This window comes from Silene latifolia, chromosome 4 (genome assembly GCF_048544455.1).
Source record: "Silene latifolia isolate original U9 population chromosome 4, ASM4854445v1, whole genome shotgun sequence".
In the NCBI taxonomy this organism is placed as follows: domain Eukaryota; kingdom Viridiplantae; phylum Streptophyta; class Magnoliopsida; order Caryophyllales; family Caryophyllaceae; genus Silene; species Silene latifolia.
The window spans coordinates 28,526,102-28,549,616 of NC_133529.1; the positions used below are offsets into that span (position 1 = coordinate 28,526,102).

The 23,515-nt window shown below is 39.5% G+C and overlaps 1 non-coding gene across 1 annotated transcript; it reads right to left on the reverse strand.

Annotated features, from left to right (window-relative positions):
- Positions 1 to 1,658: 1,658 nt before the first annotated feature.
- Positions 1,659 to 1,765, reverse strand: LOC141654192 (small nucleolar RNA R71). The gene has a single exon (XR_012547756.1). It is a non-coding gene; the product is annotated as a small nucleolar RNA R71 (small nucleolar RNA).
- Between the last annotated feature and the right edge of the window lie 21,750 nt (positions 1,766 to 23,515).

Sequence of the window (23,515 nt, forward strand, 5' to 3'; positions counted from 1 at the left end):
TCATCTTTTATTTTGGGTAATTGAAGATTATTTGGGTTTATTGGGAGATTGACAACCTTCCATCAATCATCAAGTACTTTTATTCTTTGCATTATTATTTTCGAATCATCATTAGGTATAACTCTCTTAATCCCTTTTTAATTATTGTTAATCATCTTCATTTATTCATCATGTTGTGCTTTGTTAATATGATTGACAACCTTGTTAACATGTTAAACTTGAAAATGAGTGAGTAGTTTCCTTAACTAGGGTTAATGGATAATTAGGAGAAACCAACATGGGGGATGATTCATGCTTAATTTAATATGTTTTCATAATTTATTTGCTTGCTTGTTGTGATCTCAACTTATGTACATGTTATGTTTGATGAAATGCGAGCCTATGAATCCTTGCATTTTTTACCCATCACTTACCTTTTCAATGAGACTTGTAAGACATAAACCAACTCGAGTCTCATTAGACCATGCATATAGTTGAGTAGGGAGGATTAAGTCTACTTGTAGGTGTTGTACAATCTAATCGATTCGGCTTCGGGACCCAAACCTTCCTAGGATTGTAAGATATAAACCAACTCGATCTTATCACAACAATAATTGCTTGCTTATAATTTGAGAATATGTTCGTATGATCAATTCCCATGAATCCCCTATGACCCCATGACACCCTAGTGCTTTTAATCAATTGTTTACATCTCATTTTAGTCATCTTGCTTGTTTACTTTAATTGTTATTTAGTTTAGTGATCTTCTTATCTCAACTCAAATTGCGACACCCCTAGACACCGCTACTTGCAATCGAAAATCCTACATCAATACCCGTCCCTTGGGATCCGACCTTTACTTGCCTCTTTACTAATAGTAGAGTTGTTATTGAAGTTATAAATATTGTTTTGGTCTAGGTGCTCCTAACGACAAGTAACCGAAATCTAAGCTCAAAGCGGACCGACCAAAAATGGCCGCGGGGACGGTGTTAACTTGATTTGATTTTCTTTGATTGTTATTAGTTGTGTCTTTCTTTGCCTTGGGGAAGTAAAACTCCTCAAGTTTTGTTCTAATTGTTTTCGAGTTGTTTGATATTTTGCATGTCTAGAAGATCACAAGGTAACTTGTTACCTATTGATCACGAAATTGAAAGGACTTTGACAACCAATAGAAGACTTGCTAGAAATACTTTGAGAGGTATTGGTGAGGTTGTAGATATTCAACCAAATACTATTGAGTTCATCAACCCTTTTGCAAGAGAAGGTGAGGAGAACCCAACACAAAATCAATCACACAACCAACCCACAATGCCTAATTTTCATCACATTTCGTACCAACCGAGTAGAACCTACCCAATGGTACTCCCACACCACAACACTTAACCGGAAATTTCATTGCAAAATCCGCATTTATCCAATTAGTCGAAAGAAGCCAATTTGGGGGGATGCCTAGTGAAGACCCTGATTCCCATATGGAAACTTTTTGTGACTATTGTGATGCGATTTCACAAACCGGTGTAACTCAAGACCAAATTCGATGGGTCTTATTCCCCTTTTCTCTAATTGGCACCGCAAAACAATGGTTGAGAAGCCTTGATAAAGCCACTCTTGGAATTGACTCTTGGAAGAAGTTGGCTCTAGCTTTCTACAAAAAATTCTACCCTCCGGAAAGAACTAACATGCTAAGAGCTCAAATTACGGGTTTTAAGCAAAGGGATGAAGAATCTTTGTATGAAGCTTGGGAGCGATTCAAAGGAATTTGTCGCTCATGTCCTCATCATGGACTTAGCGAGTGGTTCTTGGTACAACAATTTTGGAATGGTCTTTATGAAGACTCAAGAAACATTATCAACATGGGATCAAATGGTATGTTCACTGAAGTTGACGACAATCAAACTTGGAACAACATTCAGGAAATGGCGGTCCATAATTCACAATATAGTAGACCTCGCAAGGCTACTAGAGGAGGAAAGCATGAAGTGGACTCTATTACTCAATTGGGTGCTCAACTTAGTGCTCATATTGATACCATAAACTTGAAGTTTGAGAAGGCTATGGCTAAACTTGAAGAAGCCTCAAAATCACCAAAGCATCATGTTAATACCATGTTAGCATCTTCATCAATCCCAAGTGGGATATGTGAGAATTGTGGAACTTTGGGACATGACCAAAGTGAATGTAGGGGAACAAATGAACAAGTGAATGCTTTTCAATCATACAAAAGTGGTACCCCTTATTCCAACTATTACAATGAAAACACCAAATTTCACCCAAATCTCTCATACAAAAGCCAAAATGTCCAAAACTCTCAACCAACATACACCCCACCTCCCATGAGAAACCAAAACCAAATACCCTTTTTCAACCAAAACCAAGGTTATCAAAATCAAACTCTATACAATCAACAAAATGGCCAAGGTTTTTATATTCAAAAAGCGGTCCTCCAAATGCAAAAGAATCAACAAGAATTTTTCACTCAAATGCAAAAATATAGCCAAGCAAAAGACATCACCATCAACAATATCCTAGCCCACACAAAAATGTTGGAAACTCAATTGACCCAACTAGCGTCTTCAAACTCTCAATGACAAAAGGGGCAATTACCACCTCAAAGTAATCCCCCAAGACATGAAATAGTTAGTGTCATTCACTTGAGGAGTGGTACGAGATATGAAGGGCCAAAGAAGCAAGTTGAGGATGAAGTTGTGGAAGCTAGTGACAAAGAAGAAGTTGTGCAAAACTCTAAGGAAGGAGAACCAACAAATCAAGAAGTTTCAAAGTAAAGTGAAGAAAAGGCCAAGGAGAAGGAGCCCATTGTGATTAGACTTCCATTTCCGAGTCGTCAAGCTAAGCCTAAGTTTGATGACCAACTTGGAAAATTCATGGAAATTGTGAAAAATTTAGAAGTCTCGATTCCTTTCACGGAATTAATCAATCACGTGCCGGCCTATGCAAAGTACATGAAGGACATCCTTACGAAAAAGAAGTCAATCCGGAAGCTTGAAACTATCGCCTTCACTAAGGTGAGTAGTGCAATCCTTCAAGGGAGTTCACCTTCGAAAATTAAAGATCCGGGAAGCTTCTCAATACCGTGTACCATTGGCGACACCACGATCAACACGGCTTTGTGTGATCTAGGAGCAAGTGTGAGTGTTATGCCGTATTCGGTTAGTAAAAGGCTAGGGATGGGAGAGCTTAAATGTACCAACATCACACTCCAAATGGCCGATAGAACAACGAAGACACCGTTAGGGATATGGGAAGATGTTCCCGTGAGAATTGGCAAATTCTTCATCCCGGTGGACTTTGTCATTGTTGACATGGAAGAAGACTCCAATATTCCGATCATCCTAGGAAGACCTTTATTGCACACCGCGGGTGCGGTGTGTGAATCACGGAGAGCTTACTCTTGAAGTGGGAGACGAAACCATCACTTTCAATTTTGACAAGACCATGAGAGCTCCACGATTGCATGAACCATGCTTTATGGTTGATCACTATAGCCGGAAGGATGATAGGAAGAAGTCAAAATTCCAATGGAAAAGGAAAGTGGATGATGCTCCATCAAAAGAGCAAGGAAATAGCAACAATGAGAGCTTGAAAAGCTCACCCATGACAAGTGAAGAAGATGGCCCCATTGGCCAAGACAAGAAAGAAAGAGAGTTGTCTCTATCAACTCAAGAAATTTTTAATGATCAAGTAGACGAAATTTTCGGTCTTTGGGATGATGAGTTCGAAGGGATATTCAATCCCTATATTGGTAATGCTATGAACCAAGACCATCATGGAGAACAACAAGTGCAAAAATATATTGAGGACCTTTATCATGATAATGAACAAACTTTCGACTACTTCTTCAAGGTGTTGAGTAACATCAACAACACCTTGAACATGCCCCCTTGACATCTCATATTGGATGAGAGTTTGGTGGAGTCCTCCCTAAACCACCATTTGTAAATATTCTAACTCCCTAACTTGCATTTCAATTTTTTTCATTGCATTTTTGTCATTTTTGGATTTATTTTTGTGCCTTGATCAAGATATTCATCATTTTGAGAGAAGTGAGGGAGGGACTTATGATTTTATTGATGTGTAGTGTTTTACCTTAGTGTGGGGATAGCAATTGCCTAGGCTATTCATGCCTTTGTAGTGCCCCTACAATGAAGAACACGAGAATTTAGAGGTGATCATGGGCCGGGCCAGTGCGGGCTTGGGACGGGCCTTTATAACAAAAATGGCCCATTTGTGTGGGTCGGGCTGGGCTGGGCCAAATGCGTGGGCTTATTTGGCAAGCCCAAACCCGGCCCTTATGGGCTAATTCGGGCTTTTGGGCCTAAATGGGCTTTTCGGGCCCTAAAATTTACGACTTACATTAGAAAATAATTAACATAATACCTTCAATTACTACTTTAAAAACATACGTAGTTTATAAAATTGTACAAAATATGATGAAATGCTTATGAATTGCTCTCCAAAATAAAATAAAGACAAACACCCCCACTTTAGAATGCTTAATCATGCATTCGTGATATAATTTATGTTATATACACATTGTTTTATAAATCTAAAAAAATATACTTGAGTTTTTAAAAAGTTGTTTATAACTTTAACACTAGTTTAATAGGTTTTATAAAAAAAATATTCATTTATTATTAAATATGGGCGGGTTGGGCCAAAATTTGGGCCGAATGCTTGGCCCAAACCCAGCCCAAAAATATGTCGGGCCTTTTTGAGCCAGCCCATGGGCTTTTTTGGGCCAAAACAAAAGGCCCAAGCCCTTCAAAAAAGCGGGCAAGGACGGGTAGGGCCAATGGGCTGGGCCATTTGATCATCTCTACGAGAATTGAAGAATGAAAATGACACGGGTTATGCAGTACCCACGGATGGACCTGAATCCGTGTGGTCAAGGAGGAATCCGAGCGTCCAAATGGACAATCCGCTCGTCCTGAAGAACCCGAGCGTCCAATGTCACCAGACGCTCGTCTGGCAGAGCTGCAAAATTCAAAAAACTAGTCTGAGAAAGAATCCGAGCGTCCCAACCGAGAATCCGCTCGTCTGATTCTGGACGCTCGTCTTTCTGCTGCAACATTTTAAAGTTTTTCCCTGTAACAGAATCCGAGCGTCAGTCCAAAAAGACGCTCGTCTCACATTGAAAAATCCGCTCGTCTTTCCAGAAAGACGCTCGTCCTACGGCGTCTTTTCCTGAAGCCTATATACGAAGAATCCGAGCGTCCAGACCCTTGGTCCGCTCGTCCTCTGCTGCGTTTTCAAATATAACGGGTCTTTTTGACCCTCTTCCCTCATTCATTCTCATTTCTTCTACATTCAAACACTACCCAAAACCCAAAAACCCCAAAACCCTCATCCTCTCCATCAATAAAAACCAAATTTCCTCAACCAAATTCAACAACATCAAATCCAAACTTCCTCACAACAAAAATTAATCACTCCTTTTATTTGCAACAACAATTAATTCAAATACCAAAGTCTTCAACTTTTGAGTCGATTTTTTAGGATACCAAGCAACATTCATTCATCCTAAATCAATTTGGGCATCACTAAAAATTGGAGATTTCAATCTTTCATTGGTGTAATCAAGCAAAGGAGAATGGCAAGAACTAAAGGAGGCAACAAGGCACCCCCAAAGAAGACACTTTCCAAAATACAACAAGCTCTTCAACCAAAACAATTGTCAAAGGCATTGGTAGTCCATGAGACGAGGTTGAAGGTTCAACAAGGTCCCCCCTATGGAAGCTACAACATCAAAAACTCCGGTCATTAAGCAATTATCCAATTATCCGGAGGTAACTTTCACTTCCGACTCTTATAGGGAGAAATTCATTCTCTTTGCTAAGAAAACCATCATGCCTACTAAGTTTATTTGTGAAGATGCATTGTCAAAATTGGGTGTTCTTGAACAAACCAAAACCTTCTTTGAGTCTATGGGATTGGGTAAATTGTTTACAATTAAGGAATTGACATACCCCTCCCTCACCTTGGAATTTTTAAGTTCTTTGAAAGTCACAAGGGTGGAGACTCAAACCAACATCGAGTTTCATCTTGAAAATGTTGATAGACGCATAACTTATGGTGAATTGGGTAAGATATTAGGCCTTAGTGATAACCCGAAATATACAAAGACTCCTATCAAGTATGACCCCGCTCCTCTTTGGATGGCAATTTCCGGGAAGAAATTCGTGCGTTTTCATGATTGTCGTGCTCTCTTAGTCCACCATCCGGGCATTAAAGTATGGCATAAGGTCATTGGGAATACTTTGATAGCAAGAAATGGCACTAATCACCTTACCAAACTCGATTGTATTCTTCTTGAGTTGGCCTTGAATATAGGAAGGGAATTTACAAAGCCATATAATGCTCTAAGACTTTTGGTTGAACGATGGTTTAATGTCGATTGTGGCAAAGAAGGCACCGCCTTTATTGTAAATGGAGGACTAATTACCCATTTGGCTAAGCATTTTAACCGGGATTTTAACAAAAACAACACCGATGTGTCGGTTAAAGGAGGCCATCTTGTTGATATGGACACCATGATTCACAAGTTCAAGTGGGTCAAGCACGACACTCTTGACGACAAATATGGGTGGTTAACCAATGAAGCTAGATCTTTCACCTTGCCTTCCAAAATTTGCCGATTAAATGTTCATCGACCGAACTACCTTCTCCCACTCTCCGAAGAGACCGAGTATATCATTCAACAACAAAGAGGCGAAATTGTCGAGCCCTCCTCCTCCATTATCACCCCACCTTACCCATTTGAATACCAAGAGTTCAAACCCAAGGATGTCGAAGTGGGAAATGATTACTTGATACTACTCATGAGGGAAATGCACAAGCAAGCTTACAATGATAGAGTGGATGCTTACAAGGCCCAATATCAGCCCCTCCTACATCTAGCTAGGCAAGGACTTCTTTATCCGTCTTGTCCTTTGCCTAGTTAGGCGGATATGGAAGTATTCTTTCCTAGCATTCCTAGTGGTAGTAGACTGGTTGGAGAGGAGAGGGTTGTTGAAGAGGGTGGTGTTCAAGAAGAAGATGTTCAAGAAGAAGAGGTTCAAGAAGAAGAAGCTCAAGAAGAGGAAGAGGAAAGTGAGGAAGAACAAGCAAGTGAAAGTGAGAGTGGACGCGATTCAACATCTATGGAAGTTGATGATACCTCAAGAGAGGAGGATGTTGATGATGATGATACGATGGGTGAAGATTAGCAAACTTTGGAGGTTCCTACATTCTTACACCTCCATTATGGTTTGTCTACTTCCCTTGTTTTTATTTTATCTTGATCATTTATTTTGTGGAGTCCTAGCAACATTGGAGGACTAACACCTTGGCTTCATTAAGGTGTTCTTTATCTTTGTTCCCAACTTGTAAAATCCAAAATGATAATCTTTAGTTTCATGCATTGCATTCCATGTGCATAAACTCCCCTGAAATTCAAGACGTTAGAAATAATGTCTATTTTGGTTTGGGAAAGTCCATGCATATGCATTGGGAGCTAATTTAAATTATGCTCTCCGTCATAACAAAAACACATGCATCATGTAGTGTAGCTTAGTATAATTTGCATTTAGTTTAGAAATCATGCATATTCATTGCATAATTTCCTATCGTATTGGCCATTGAGGACAATGCCCATACTAGTGTGGGGATGGGAAATTCTAACTTGACTTTTATTCAAAATCCAAAAAAATCAAAAATTTCGAAAAATCCAAAAAAAAATCTGAAAAATTGAAAAAATCAAAACATGTTCATTCCTTTTTAATGTAGACTTGTATATATTGTTTTGTATATATTGTGTTTGTTTATCCTTTTTCACATTGATCGACTACGCCACATCCGAGACATGAGGATGTTGAAGACCTCATGGTATGATCTTTCCAATCTCCTTTTTCCTCTTTATGTTAATGACTATGTGGCTTTATTTTGATTGATGCGGTATGAAACAATGTGAATTTAGGACTTGCATTTAGGTTATTTGGCATATTAGTTGGTAGAAGCATATGCATTAGGATGTATAAATGTTAGTTGCATCATAGCATGAAGTTTGCATGTTAGAAAAATTTTGTGAAACCGTATACTTGGGAAGCTTGACAAGTGTATATAGGACCTAGTAGATACTTTTTCTTCTTAAGACTTTGCTTGTTAGAATACTTGTAAAACACCCTAGGATGTGTCATGCTAGTATCCTTTGACCCATGGATTAAAGCCTAGTCAAGGGTACCTTGTGGTGTGATAACTCCTTGGCTACCGTTTATTCCAAGGTGACCCTTGAAACCATGCAACCATCATTCATCCATGTTCTACCACACATTTTGTCATCAAGGGGAATTGGCACAAAAATTGTTCAAATTTGAGTTCAAGAATTGAAATGAAAAGAAAATAAAAAGTTTGTAATTGCATCAAAAGAAAAGAGGAGTAACAAAAATGAAAACTCCTATGCTTCAAATATAAGGCACCCTCGTTACTAATTGCGGTGACTTTGAAAATGTTCAAAAGAAAATGCAAAAAGTTGAAAGTTGTCAAGTATTGAAATGCCAAACATCAAAAGAAATGGCAAAAAGAAAGTGTTCTCAAATGTCAAATGCCACAAGAAATTGGGGGGAAAAACAACAACAAAAGCAAACTCCCAAATGAAACTCAAATACTATCGATCCCTTTATCCATCGTATCCATTTTTGTGCATGGTAGAGAGGGGACGACCCTTCTTCTTGTCAAGGCAAAAAGGGGAATTCCGTGATCCTCCAGTGCTTCTAACACCATAAGGAGTCTATTCTTGACAAAAGCATTTAACAATTGAGGACAAAGGTACCCTAGCTTGACACAACTTGGAGGTGATTTATTGGTATCCTTCTAGGCCTAGTAGTTTGAAGAAACCATATCTATGAAGGAGTGTGTACCCTTGAATTGCTTCCCCTTTAGATAATTTCCACCACTTAGATGAGGAAAGTGGCTATTCTTTTGTAAATGCATCCATTACTTGATTTTATGTGCTTTAATGCTTGGATGTGTCGCCATTTTGCCAAGACCCACATTGCCTTGCAAGAAGGCATCCTACCTCATGGTTGTCTTGTTGTGAGTTGAAGGGGCAGAGTGAGACCCGCTAATTGTCTCATGTCGGCTATATTAGTAGGATAGTTTAAATAAGGGTCCTATTTTTTGTCACCTCTTTACTCTGGACGAGCAAAGGTTCGGTTTGGGTATATTTGAAGTGATCAATATTTGAGCATATTTAGTCCCCGAATTAGCCTCGTTCCTATGCTTTTTAGTGCATATTTGGGTCATTTACTATCTTTAGTCCTTTGTTTTGCATATTCTTCGCTCGTCCCGACCCTTGGACGCTCGGATTGTGTTACAGGACAACACGTCCTCTTCTTCGCTCCATTGAAGATGCGCATATTTTTGGAAGACTAGCAAAAAGGAGATCCGCATCTTTTCTTGAGAGGAGCGATTCCTCAAGGACTCAATCGTCATTTAAGCCCTTAGTAACCCTAATTTGTGCACCTAATCCCCACTATAAATACCCCATTAGTCTAATTAGATTGATAATGTTCTTCTTATCAATCTTTAGTGTAGTTTATATCATTCTAATCTCTTCTTAATCTTGTAATCAACTTCTAATCAAATATTAATACAAATCTCATTTCCTTAATTTCTCTTTTGTTCATCTTTTATTTTGAGTAATTGAAGATTATTTGGGTTTATTGGGAGATTGACAACCTTCCATCAATCATCAAGTACTTCTTTTATTCTTTGCATTATTATTTTGGAATCATCATTAGGTATAACTCTCTTAATCCCTTTTTAATTATTGTTAATCTTCTTCATTTATTCATCATGTTTTGCTTTGTTAATATGATTGACAACCTTGTTAACATGTTAAACTTGATAATGAGTGAGTAGTTTCCTTAACTAGGGTTAATGGGTAATTAGGGGAATCCAACATGGGGGATGATTCATGCTTAATTTAATATGTTTTCATAATTTATTTGCTTGCTTGTTATGATCTCAACTTATGTACATGTTATGTTTGATGAAATGCAAGCCTATGAATCCTTGCATTTTTTTACCCATCACTTACCTTTTCAATGAGACTTGTAAGACATAAACCAACTCGAGTCTCATTAGACCATGCATATAGTTGAGTAGGGAGGATTAAGTCGACTTGTAGGTGTTGTACAATCTAATCGATTCGGCTTCGGGACCCAAACCTTCCTAGGATTGTAAGATATAAACCAACTCGATCCTATCACAACAATAATTGCTTGCTTATAATTTGAGAATATGTTCGTATGATCAATTCCCATGAATCCCCTATGACCCCATGACACCCTAGTGCTTTTAATCAATTGTTTACATCTCATTTTAAACATCTTGCTTGTTTACTTTAATTGTTATTTAGTTTAGTGAGCTTCTTATCTCAACTCAAATTGCGACACCCCTAGACACTGCTACTTGCAATCGAAAATCCTACATCAATAGCCGTCCCTTGGGATCCGACCTTTACTTGCCTCTTTACTAATATTAGAGTTGTTTGTGAAGTTATAAATATTGTTTTGGTCTAGTTGCTCCTAACGACAAGTAACCGAAATCTAAGCTCAAAGCGGACCGACCAGTGAGAAACCCAAACCTGATAAAGAATTGGAAATGGATAGTGAGACTACCACAACCAAGACCAAGAAAGGTGCTCAATCTTATGAAAAATGTCATTATTGTAATGTCATGGGCCATTGGAAGCGAAATTGCCCCAAGTATTTAGGAGATATCAAAGTTGGACTTATTACTCCAAGTGGGACTTGGAAATGTGGAAAAGCTAAACAAGAGTGATGTAAATCTCCGACAAGGAAATGGAGCTAGGGTAGACGCCACTTCGAGAGGGACTTATGTATTTGTTTTTGCTAATAGCTTTGAGTTGTAATTTACATAATTGCTATTATGTACCCGTTTTATCTAAAACATTATTTCATGTTAGACATGGAAGGATTCATATTTAACCATCAAAAACAATTGTTTTATTTTGTTGAAATTAAACATGGTTATGAGCCATGTCACTTATCTTTATGATATATAAGTTTTAGACACTTCCAACTCAAGCAAAGATATCTTCATAATACGATCCAAAAGACTCAAACTTTTAATCCAAGTGATTTGTACATTTGGCTTTTTCAATTAGGTCACATAAATGAGAAACGCATTGAAAGCTAGTGTTGACTAGATTTTATGAACCATTTGATTCTCAATCATATGGAATATGCGAATCTTGTCTCCTTTGCAAAATGATTTGTACTCCCTTTAGTGGTAAAGGGACATGAGCAAGTGATTTGTTGGGATTAATACATGCCGATGTATGTGTTCTAATGAGCATCACCGCAAAGGGAATTTATGACTACTTCGTCACTTTTACCAATGATTCAAGTAGATATGGGTATATTTACTTAATCAAATATAAAGTGAAATATTGAGAAATTTAAGGAATTTCTAAATGATGTAGAGAACCAATTGAACAAAGTACTAAAGCATTACGATCCAATCGTAGTGGCAAAGATCTAAGTAATGAATTTGATTTATTAAAATATGGATTATGACCTAGTGTCACTAACCCATAAGATCAAACTAATATGAGTCGGTTTGAGTTATTGAACTCAATTTTGGGAATTTGCAATCCAAGACGGACACGTAATTCTAAGCGGATGGTCAATCAGGAAATACCTGAAATAGAGAGTCTATTTAACAAATAACATGGATCAGGCTCGCATATGACATGAATCAAGCTGCCATGATAGAGCTGGTCTTTTATGTGCTAACACGTCAGTCTAGACAAACTTCCAATTACTTCACCACATATGTTTGTAACTCACAAAGCTATCTCTTAAGAAGATAGAGGTATTTTTAAGAGATAGAGTGTGAGTAGATTAGATCATCACAAACATGTCTTATAGTTAATTAATTACTTTGTGAAAGTAATGGAACTATAATCTATAAAGATAGAGTGGGAGTATAGCTCAGTGGGAGTTTAGCACACATGTCTTGTTGTTAAAACGTTGCTTTGTGAAAGTAATGGTATTATGACCTTGTCCCAAATCGACCTTGTTACATACGAGACATAGCATTACAATCCAAAAATTGTTACTCAAGAGTAGATTTACTTTAAGGCGAGGGTCTCCTCAAAAGTAAATAGAGCTTTAGAGTACTTAAGTGCATAGATTGACATGAAGATGTTAATTAAGATAAATTATGTTAGGAATTGCCGCATTTCATTTTAATGAAGAATGGCAAATGATAATTAAAATTCGCTTTTCTAAAAAGGGAATTTCGAGAAGGATGTGTTTGGAACACAAAATCTTAGATGATCTAAGAATCCTAACATATTATGCGTAGCTTTCTTAAGTGATCCTAGAATGGTCTTAAGCAAGCATAAGGATTATATTTTTCGTTCATGAGATAATTGAGAATGGTATCATTCACATGATTGAGGAATCATGTTTATACATGAAGTTAAGTGGGAGCCAGAATTATTTTTCTATATCTTATATGTTGAAGACATATTACTTATTGAGAATAATGTACCAATGCTCTCTTCTGTCAAGAGTGATTGGGAGACTTGGAAAAGGGTGCAAAGTATTCTAGATTTTGAATCTATGTGAGAGAATATTGGCAGTAGAATTGAGAGTCTTATGATGATAAGATCTTTCATATCTGTTTAACATCAACAAGGTTGAATAGGTTATTCATGTTGATGGAAGTGGAATTACTATGATGGAGTCATAGTCGTTCACTGAACCTATTAAGTTGTTGATTACATGAAATCAATTGCTAATGTTTCCGCCATTAGAACGATCATGTATGCCAATAGACGCACGTGCTATGATGAACCATATGCTAGGAGCGTAATGAGTCAATAACAAGATAATTCTCATGATATGACTTGTGAAAGCCTTAAAGAACATCCTTGAGATTCTTGAGAAGAATCAAGGATTCGTTCATATGTTTGGATGATAAACTAAGTTATGTGTTGAAGCCTGAAGGGTTGCACAAACTTTAGTTTCCAAACCAAAAGGGATTTGTTGAAATCCTAGGTTGTCTTATTGACTTAGGAGTAAGAGACTATAAAAGAGCTTTAGTTTCGCGCATTGCAAATTCTACAAAAGGGTTCTAAGTAAATCGTGATACCATCGTCAACATAGGGATTAAAAGTGAATCCCTCTACAAATGACTTTATCACAAGTTATGCGATAACAGTGGGAGCATCTTTCAAATTAAAGAGCCCAAGTCTAGTAAGAAGACTAGACAAATACTTAGAGATAAATTCAAGTTATTAGAAATAACATTGAAAAGAAGGAAATAGCAATTGATAAAGTTGGAATATATGGATATAGGGTATATCCACTTGCCAAGCTTTTATTGCATTTCAACTAGTGTAAAAGATACACTATAGATTATGAGATATGAAGTAGAAATAGTGTATTGGCTATTCATATATGATAATCGCATTTATCGTTTGAGTTTTATTAAACTCACCCATTACTTTGTTATATCCAAATGAGTTGTAGAGACAAATTGAACCCCATTAAAGTGAACTGGATTGACATGGTATTCGCCCCTAGTTACTTATATGAGGTGACGTCTCGAAGTGACTAGAATGTGATGCGATTGATGGCAAATAGAGTCATACGGGATGACTAGTCGATCACATAGTGTAGACACCTCGTTTCTGCACCTCCCGCCAAACACCCGGTGATGATTGGGCCGCATGTTTGATACGCGGAATGATTTATGACAGTTCGTAAGTTTATCGTCAAGTGATTGCTCAAACATTAATGTCTACCTCTTAGTTGTCATCTACGCGCCGATACGGTCGTTTTGGCAGTAATTAGAGTACATTTGGAGTCCGGGTCAAAAACCGTCTTCATTTCCTAAAAACCGTCAAATCCCGAGTCAAAGCAACGTGCTTGTCTACCTAAGGTTAGGATGTCATAAAATGTTGAGATTATATCTCATTTTGAGTCCCATGTCACTTCATTAGGCTAAACTTAAAGTTTACATTACAAAATGTGCATTTCATTTAGCTAAAATGATAACCCGATCTTTAGGCCCGTTTTACGAGGTCATAACGAGTTTTATGGGTCAGGCCTATTTCACAGAAAGTTCTAGATCTCTTTCTTAGTTTTCCAACGCCACCGAAATCACCTTAATCCGAGTCTTGTAGAGAAAGTTATGCCTAAAATACGACAGGCTGTCAAACGCGTTTTCTACGCGCAGAGAAACCTACCCGGGAAAGGACGCAGCAGGTCTTTGCCTCTTCCAAGGACGCAGCACCGCCTTTGCGCCTTTTCCCAGGGCTTTCTTTTTGTCCAAGTTTCCGTGTTTTAACCTAAGTCGGTTGTTTCCGGATCTTTCCTTCCGTAACCTAGTCTTACCATAATTCCGTCACGTGATTAGTATAAATAGGAGCCTTCGTTCCTCATATTTCTCACGCGAGTGTCCGCCCTTCTCTTCTCCCTTTGCATTCTAGACTTTGTTCTTACTAATTGGCGCCCACGTGCTTGAACTTTCGACCACGTAAGCTCGGATCTTTCCGGGTACCAGCCTCTCCGTTGCATGACCGACCAATTTGACCAACTACACTCAATCAACTTTAATTAATCAATCGTTTTCCTCTTACGAGGGCACTCTCTTTGCATTCGCGTCGAGCATTCACTAGTCGATATCTTAGTTCATCTCGTTCCGTCAACATGTAAGCCTGAGGGTGTAATATCTCCTTTTATTTATTGTATTTTACTTTTCGTATCATCCATTGTAAGATTTATGTCGAAAACACCATTAAAACCGATTTCTAAAACCGTGCTTTAAAACTCCTTTTTACGGATTTCCGGTGGATGACGTCGAGAAAAGACGCAAAGAATCGCTGCGCCTATTGAAGGAGCGAGCACTCGCCGCGCCTCTTCGTGAGGGCCGCCGATTCAGACTTCTTTTCTTCTTCCTCGTCCTCTGTAATTCGTTTCTTTTTTGTTTGTTATTTGCTCGTCCGTTAGTTCTTTGATATAATCGTCATTGATAATTCACATGTATATTAATCATCATCATTATCATGCTTTAATTATCTTTAATCCGACTTAAATCCCTTATAAATCATATTTGCGGGTTTTTCGTCATTAAATTCAAACCCGGGTTGTAGAAATTCAATTTGTTCATATTGAGTTTCTGGAATTCGTCATTGACATAGTTTTAATCTGTCTTTTGTCATATTCGTCATTAATTCATCGTATCTAATGTTGGTTAATCGATTTCAATAGAGGACTCATTCATTAACATCGTTCCATCATGAAATTAATTCGTTTGCATCCGTCTCATTCATGCTTTACTGCTTTTATGACCCATTCATATGTCAAATAACCTATTAATCACTTTCATCCGAGTAAATATTATCAATCAATCATTAAAATCATCAATTGACATTAACGATTTGCGATTCGGCCACTACGGCCGTAGAACTCACCCTTGGAAACGCAGCTGCGTCTGGCCGCGCCTCTTCCGAGGGCGATCGCTCGCATTGTTCAGTTGAGCTCGTCCCCGAACTCCTTTCGCCTTGACCTAGTTTATTAAGCTTACGTATAATTGACTATTAATCGTATTATCACTTTTTGTTCTGTTCGTTAATTTATTCTTTTATTCTTTTCCAAATCATCCGTTTTAAAGGTATTTTCGACATAAATCGCCTATTCCAATGTAATTAATGTAATTTTCATTATTGTAATTCATAGTTATTGTATTCCTTTCATTTGTATACTTCCACATGTAAATGAGCATTAAATCCTACTTCGACCCAATTGTATGCTAATTACGTGTCAACCGACTTAGCCTAATTCTCACATGCTAGGATTAAAACAATGGATGTTGCATTGCATGCATATAGCCGACGATATATCAAGTATAGACAACTTCCCTAATCATTAGTAGAGGCCGCTATCGAGGCGGGCGGGATTAGGTGTTCGATCAAAAGAGCTTCCTAATACGTACCCTCACCCTTTACTCCAGATCTCCGTGAGCACCCGTGTTCATTGGCATCCACGAGAGTCATTCTAGACATAGAATGCTAAGGGTAACGATTGCTTAGTGTTCATGTCTCTACTTTGTGTCTTGACATGACACGAGGTATTCGAACGGTTTCAATTTCCCATAAAAATTGGTGGCGACTCCATACAAAATGCAAACGCTTGTTCTCTTCCTCCCAAGCGCCCCCGTGGGCGGCCCGCTGTCCACAGTTTGGCGACTCCGCTGGGGATAATACACTTACGTGTAGCCAAGGGTGAAACTTGAACAAGGTTAGGGAATAAGTTTGTACAAGACAATTGTCGGTTTTCATAACTCGGTCTTCCTAGACCGTTTAATTCGGCCTTCCTAGGCCCAACCCAACCCATTCGACCAATCATCCCGTCTAAACGGTCCTAATTCTTATTTGGGCCTAAGGATGGATAGCGATTGACGTCATCCATACCATGATGCTTACTCTTGTTTGTATCAAGGGCCTTCACTACTTGAGGAAATGGACTAGGAATCGGCCTTACTCTTGTTTGGCACGAGCCTCTCCACAGACTTCGGGTTTGATGGTTCGGTATGGCAACCCACCCTTTAAACCAAAACCCTTTTAAATGCACTCAGCATCCCGTTATAATGCTTGTATAAATGTTTGTACCTTGCGTGATCACCACTTCTAAACAAAACCATGACGAGTCTTCAAAAATCAAAACCCATTTTCAAACAAAATTTCGAAATAGGCCTTCAAAATAGCGCAAAATGAGTCAAAACTCTGTCCGTTTATCGAGTCAAATTTCGGGCCTCAAACCCGTTTCAAAAAACCAAAAAAAAAACGTTTTAAAAAAAAATCAAAAAAAAAAAAGAACAAAAAAAAAAGAACAAAAAAAAAAAAAAAAAAAAAAAAAAAAAAAAAAAAAACACAAAAACGTTTTATTCAAAATTTTTTCCAACATGTAAATGTAAATATGTAAATTCAATTGGGCTAAGTTAAAGTCAAAGTTCAAACCGACTATGTCCTAGTCGGAACTCTGTCGAGTCATAAACCAGTCTTCATTTATATTTTGGGTCTTTTCAAAATCAAGTCAAATCCTAAGGCGTCGCGCCGTCATTGTGGACCCCCCCTACCCCAATTCAGTTAGGATCTAAAACACTCGAGTCACACGTTCCGAGGCTCAACACACGAGTCTCAATGGGCCTCATATTTGAGTCTAAACTACAACAGTCTTCTTAACACCTATAAGCAAACCTCGAGTCCATAATCAACACGTGTCATCAATCCCGTCAATAAGGTCAAATGTATAAATGTCACTCCGTCAAAGTCAACACTCAAGTCTAAATTAAAGTCAAGCACCGTGGATTCAAACACGAGAAGTCGCTCACGACATTTCATGAATTCACAAGTCAACTCTAGATTTGCCATCTTGTCCCTTCCTTTGTTGGTTGCCTTAGTATGCGTGATCCCATGTCGAATCGAGTTGTAATGCGCGTCATTTCTGTCGAGTAGGAATCCAGTAAGTCCTGTCAATCAGCAAGGTCACGAAGAAGTTCAAGCCACAATCACTGTGTCTCTCCAAGATGTTTATGCCATGGTCCTACGAGTGCAAGATACAGTGGAAAATTTGAGCATTCGCGTCCTCACCCTTGAAAATGGAATGGTGGAAAAGAACATCCCAACTAGAGAAACCTCTAGTCTAGGTCGTCCAAAGTTTACCTCTTGCAATAACCATCGTCCTAGAAAGCCAAAAATAGCTGAAAGAAAACCTGGGAGGCATCAAAGGGTGCTTATCGATTTAGGCATGTCTTATGCCGATGTTTTGAAGAGACTTTCTGCCCAAGGTAAGCTACATCCCATAGGACCGACTCCGGATCCACCATTAGAGAAACAGTGAACCTCCGGAAGGGCAACAAAACATCGCTTACACCACCAAGGTAGAGGTCATGATATTGAAGAGTGTTTTCTCTTGAAACACACCATCCAAGATATGATCGAAGGGGGATGCTTCGAGCCACCTTCGTCAAGAAATCCAGAAAACCGACCCTCTTGGGTCTAATATCATTAAACATGACGAAGAATCATCTCTAGACTGTTCTCATCTCCTCGATCCTTATGACAACGGAGATGTCAACATGCTTGAAGACGACGATATCCAAAATGGAATGCTCATGCTTTCCATTGCCTTCAACAATAGATTTGCCAAAATGGAGGGGACTATTGATAGCCTAAACTCTCGACTTTCCAACATAGAGAACCAGTTTGTTGAAATGGGTAAGAAGCTTGATGCCAAAATGAAAAGTGTCCAGACAAACCCTCAACCTGACAGTCCTAAAGCAACAAACGAGACACTTATCTCTAGTTCTTCCAATCCAAGCATCAAAATCAACAAAATCAACCTCACGGAGCCTTTGTCAAAGAACTCTCCCAGGTCATTCACAAGTCTAGGCATACCGTACGCCCTAGCCTTAAACAAATTATCCTCTCTAGGTCTTCTTCAACCAATAGGGCCCACCCCAGATCCGGAAAGGAAGTCTAAGTTTTGGGATGGCAATTCGTATTGTCAATACCATAGAGGAAGGGGGCATGACACCGAGAATTGCTACAAACTAAAGAATATCATCCAAGATAATATCGAGAATGGCAAGTACCATGTATCGACCTTTGCTCAAGATGACATTAAGTGTGATAGGGCTAAACTCATGGAAGTTCCACCCAGAAGACCAGGACGGGCTCCTAGAGCATTCGCTAACCTTGGCATCACCTATGCGGCGGCGCTACAAATGTTAGTATCACAGGGCAAAATACACCTAATCGGTCCAACTCCGGACCCTGAAAACATACTACCTAGATGGAACAGTAATGCATATTGCCAATATCATCGTGGTAGGGGACATGATACAGAAGCATGCTTTTGTTTGAAGCATATGATCCAAGATATGATCGAAAGCGGGAAGTTGTCCCTCTCAACTTTTAACCCACAAGGTAGCTTAGGCAATCCTCATGGATATACCACCTATCAAGAAACTCTTCTTGACTATTATCCTTCCAATGTTCCCAATGATGAGGATGGGGTGCTCAAATGGGTGAATGCTCAAAGTCAGATGTCGAAGCCAGTTGCTGGAAGGGAAAATGTTCAAGCATGGGCCGATGATTACGAGTCTGGATCCGAAATCGAGTCAAAGTCCGAGTCCGAGTCCGAGTTTTAGGCTTTATATCCCATAATTTTTCTAGTGTCCTTCTTCGTGTCCATTTTCATTCCTAGTGACAACCTGGGGGCTGTCCCATGAGTCACGTGTCTTCTTGAGTCTATGTTAAATACATTTATCATTCATTTCAATAAAGGTACACTTTTCACTCCACATATTCTATCCACATCTCTTCCTTCATCCCATTTCCTGTGACAACAAGAATTGATTTGAGACATTTTAAAACGAACAACAACGTACGACAGTCAATGTGAGTGCACTTAGATGATGTTCCATTCCATGTTGTAGAGGACCTGAAACTCCGTGTTCTTTTCTTACCTATTCCATGTCTGGCAATAGAAACCACAATATAACCCTAGTCTAGGACGAGCCTATCTCAAGAGATTCTAGGACGAATCCAGACCATCTCCCTCGTTAACAATCCATGACGGAAGGCAAGCCCATTCCCCACAATAAACAACCCATGTTACTAAAGACCAACCCGTTTCACACCAAAGGTGCTAGTCTGACCCAAATCCATGGTAACAAGCAAATCCAAGACGATACGAGCCATGATCAAAGACAAAGGCTCAATCAAGAGAAATGACCAAGATCAATATCCAAGACAAAAGAGTCAAAAGAAAAGGCTCAATCAAGCAAGTCAGTATCCAAAGTTAAAGTTATCTTCAAAAACCTGAATCAAAAATCTGAGCAAAGGCAGAGATATATTCTAGACCAAGAATCCGAGTCTGAATCAAGAACAAGCCTGAAATCAAATGCTATATAGAATACTGCCGAAGTCTATATAGAATCAAGACATCAATGAAGATGGTCAGCTAGACCCTCACTTAGCCTTTCACACATCACACCCTAAGTCCTTCTCGAGACCGTTACGGGGAGATAGTTAGGAATTTTGAGAATCCTCTCAAGCTTGTCAAGTATACCCATCCTTTAGGGCCAAGACATGGAAACTTGAACCCACGTCATTTTAGCCTACCTTTATGTGCTCAGGCTACATCAAGCCAAGAGACTCCATTTCCAAGCCACATTACAAGCCATAACCCCATCAAGCCTTAACTCCACAAAATCAAGCTCCAGAGATTTGTTCATCAAAGCCTCTTATTACCGAGCTCCACATTCCAAATATCCAATCCAGTTTCACCTTGACCCATACACGGAGTCTTCAAATACTTTGCTACCAGAACGGGACATATCCATATCATCCTTAGGGTCCACTAAGTGTGCTCACATAAGAAGGAAATTTTTACAAAATAAATTATACCTCTTTGGTCTATGATCAGAGGGAGTTATCTCAAATCGATTCTTCGGGTCACCAAAGGAATATTACCCTCTTGACCCCTGCACTTTAAGGCCCTAACAACATAGCTTAGGCACACACTTGAACTACGAGCATGGTTTGATTTCACCTTTTCAGGTGGATACGTAGGCAGTCCTTTCTTACCCAAAAAGGATACAACCACAACACCCAAACAAAATTAACCAAACCTCAGAACTACGATCTGGTTTGATTTCACTTCACGTGAATACGTAGGCAGTCCTCAAGGACACAACCATCCCCACTTCCAACTTTCAATCCCAACCATCAACTTTCAACCTCTATTTCAACCTTCCAACCTCAATTAACATCCCTTCCACAACCAACACCTCTATACTGGGGGCTCCTTATTGTCGCCCAGCCTCTCTTTTACCAAAGGTCAAGAGTCATCTTCTCATCCTGGGGGCTTCTCTTCCGAGATGCCACCCTTCCTTTGTTCCTCTAAGTCTAGCTAGTACTCGGTCCGGACAATGACAAAGGTCTTAGATCAATTCTCCAAGTTATCGTGCCTCAAGAGGGGTCTCTTTTACAGCAAACGGTGGTGAAAGATGTCCTAGTAGACAGATGATCCATGGCTCATGCCTTGCCTTTAATATGCCTTCATCATCCTTGCAATTATTCTACCTTTGGAATCGATACGCATTGTCACCCACACTTGGCTAGGGGTTGCGCATACTTAAACGAAGTCTGTCAAAGTCATCCCTGTGTCGCGTCAAACCTGAGTCTATATTTTGCGTCCATATAAGGTTTGTGTCATGTCAAGCCCTATGTCTAAAGCCCATTGAATATGCATATCGCATTACAAACGACAAACTTCTTTGAACAAGTTTTAAACGACTTTTATAAAGAAACGACTTTTGCAAACCTATGTGAGGTCCATGTGATAATCGCTTACGTGCATATATTAGATTGCATTCTTGTGTGGCTACTAACCATGCAAGTAAGTATCAGAAGCAGTGCTCGCTCCGACTAGGGGCTTCACCCAAGTCTTCATTCTCCCAGTATGCAAAGATATTTTGCAAAGATTGCTCACTCAAGATTTCTTCCATGACGGTCAAGATGTTCCTAGTCGTCAAAATATTTGTCCCCAAAAGCAAAGATATTTTGCAAAGATTGCTCACTCAAGATTTCTTCCATGGCGATCAAGATGTTCCTAATCGTCAATATATTCCCCAACAAGAGTTCGCTTGAGACCGACGCAAGCAGATTCAACCTCAAGTTTTTGCCAGAGTTCGCTTGAGACCGACGCAAGCAGATTCCCCAGCAGTTTCTACCGACGTCCTGCTACTCACAATATTTTTTGTTTCCTCACGGAGTTCGGCAATGGTGTTGTTCTCCAGAAGTTCCCAAACCAGCGCCTCCTTCCTCAGGTTCGTATACCCAAAGTTAGGATTCATACCCCTAGATTCTTAGATCCCAAAATGGCTTCCTTTAGGTTCATAAACCTTTAAGCTCCCACACCAAACATCCTTAGGTTCATAAACCCATAAATCCTTTTGGAGTTCTCATACCTCAGAAACCTTAAACGCGCCCATTTTAAAACAACAATTAGTAACCCAGTAGTTCCTAAACTTAACCCTAGGATCCCAACTCCTCTTAGGTTCGCAAGCCTTTAAGTTCCCATACCAGCCGTCCTTTTAGGTTCATATACCCAGGTTCGCACACCTAGCTTCTTTTAGGTTCCCAAACTCCCTAGAGTTCATACACTTCTACCCTTAGGATCATATTCCTTAGGATCACCTTTTCCTTAGGATCATATTCCTTTAGGATCACTTTTCCTTAGAGTTCCTACACCCAAACCTTGGTTACCCCTTAAGTTGAACTTATATTTGACCTCCTTCCCGTCAATGCTTTCCTTTAGGGCCCCATACCCTAGCACAATCCTTATATATCCTTTAGGTCTTACCCTTAGCTCCCATGCTCAACCTTAGCTCCTACGCAACTCCGGAAGCATCTCGAGAAAGAAGTCTCAGGTATGGTCTCTTCTTATGGCTGGCGAGCCTCCTTACGTAGTCTAATGGACTTTAAACAACCCTCCCCGATAGTCGACAGACTCTAAAATGTTCCCGACGACAGGTCCTTGGCTCAGACCCCTTGAGCCGCCTCGCGTCGCCATAGTCGTCAGGTTGTAATCTTCGATTGACCTGATGGCTATACTTTGACTTTCGCCTTGTCCAAGCCTCAGTCAAAGTGGGGGCTCTGTAGACACCTCGTTTCTGCACCTCCCGCCAAACACCCGGTGATGATTGGGCCGCATGTTTGATACGCGGAACGATTTATGACAGTTCGTAAGTTTATCGTCAAGTGATTGCTGCGCCTTTTCCCAGGGCTTTCTTTTTGTCCAAGTTTCCGTGTTTTAACCTAAGTCGGTTGTTTCCGGATCTTTCCTTCCGTAACCTAGTCTTACCATAATTCCGTCACGTGATTAGTATAAATAGGAGCCTTCGTTCCTCATATTTCTCACGCGAGTGTCCGCCCTTCTCTTCTCCCTTTGCATTCTAGACTTTGTTCTTACTAATTGGCGCCCACGTGCTTGAACTTTCGACCACGTAAGCTCGGATCTTTTCGGGTACCAGCCTCTCCGTTGCATGACCGACCAATTTGACCAACTACACTCAATCAACTTTAATTAATCAATCGTTTTCCTCTGACGAGGGCACTCTCTTTGCATTCGCGTCGAGCATTCACTAGTCGATATCTTAGTTCATCTCGTTCCGTCAACATGTAAGTCTGAGGGTGTAATCTCTCCTTTTATTTATTGTATTTTACTTTTCGTATCATCCATTGTAAGATTTATGTCGAAAACACCATTAAAACCGATTTCTAAAACCGTGCTTTAAAACTCCTTTTTACGGATTTCCAGTGGACAGACGTCGAGAAAAGACGCAGCAACTGCTGCGCCTATTCGAAGGAGCGCAGTACCTGCTGCGCCTCTTCGTGAGGCTGCCGCAGTTCCAGCTTCTTTTCTTCTTC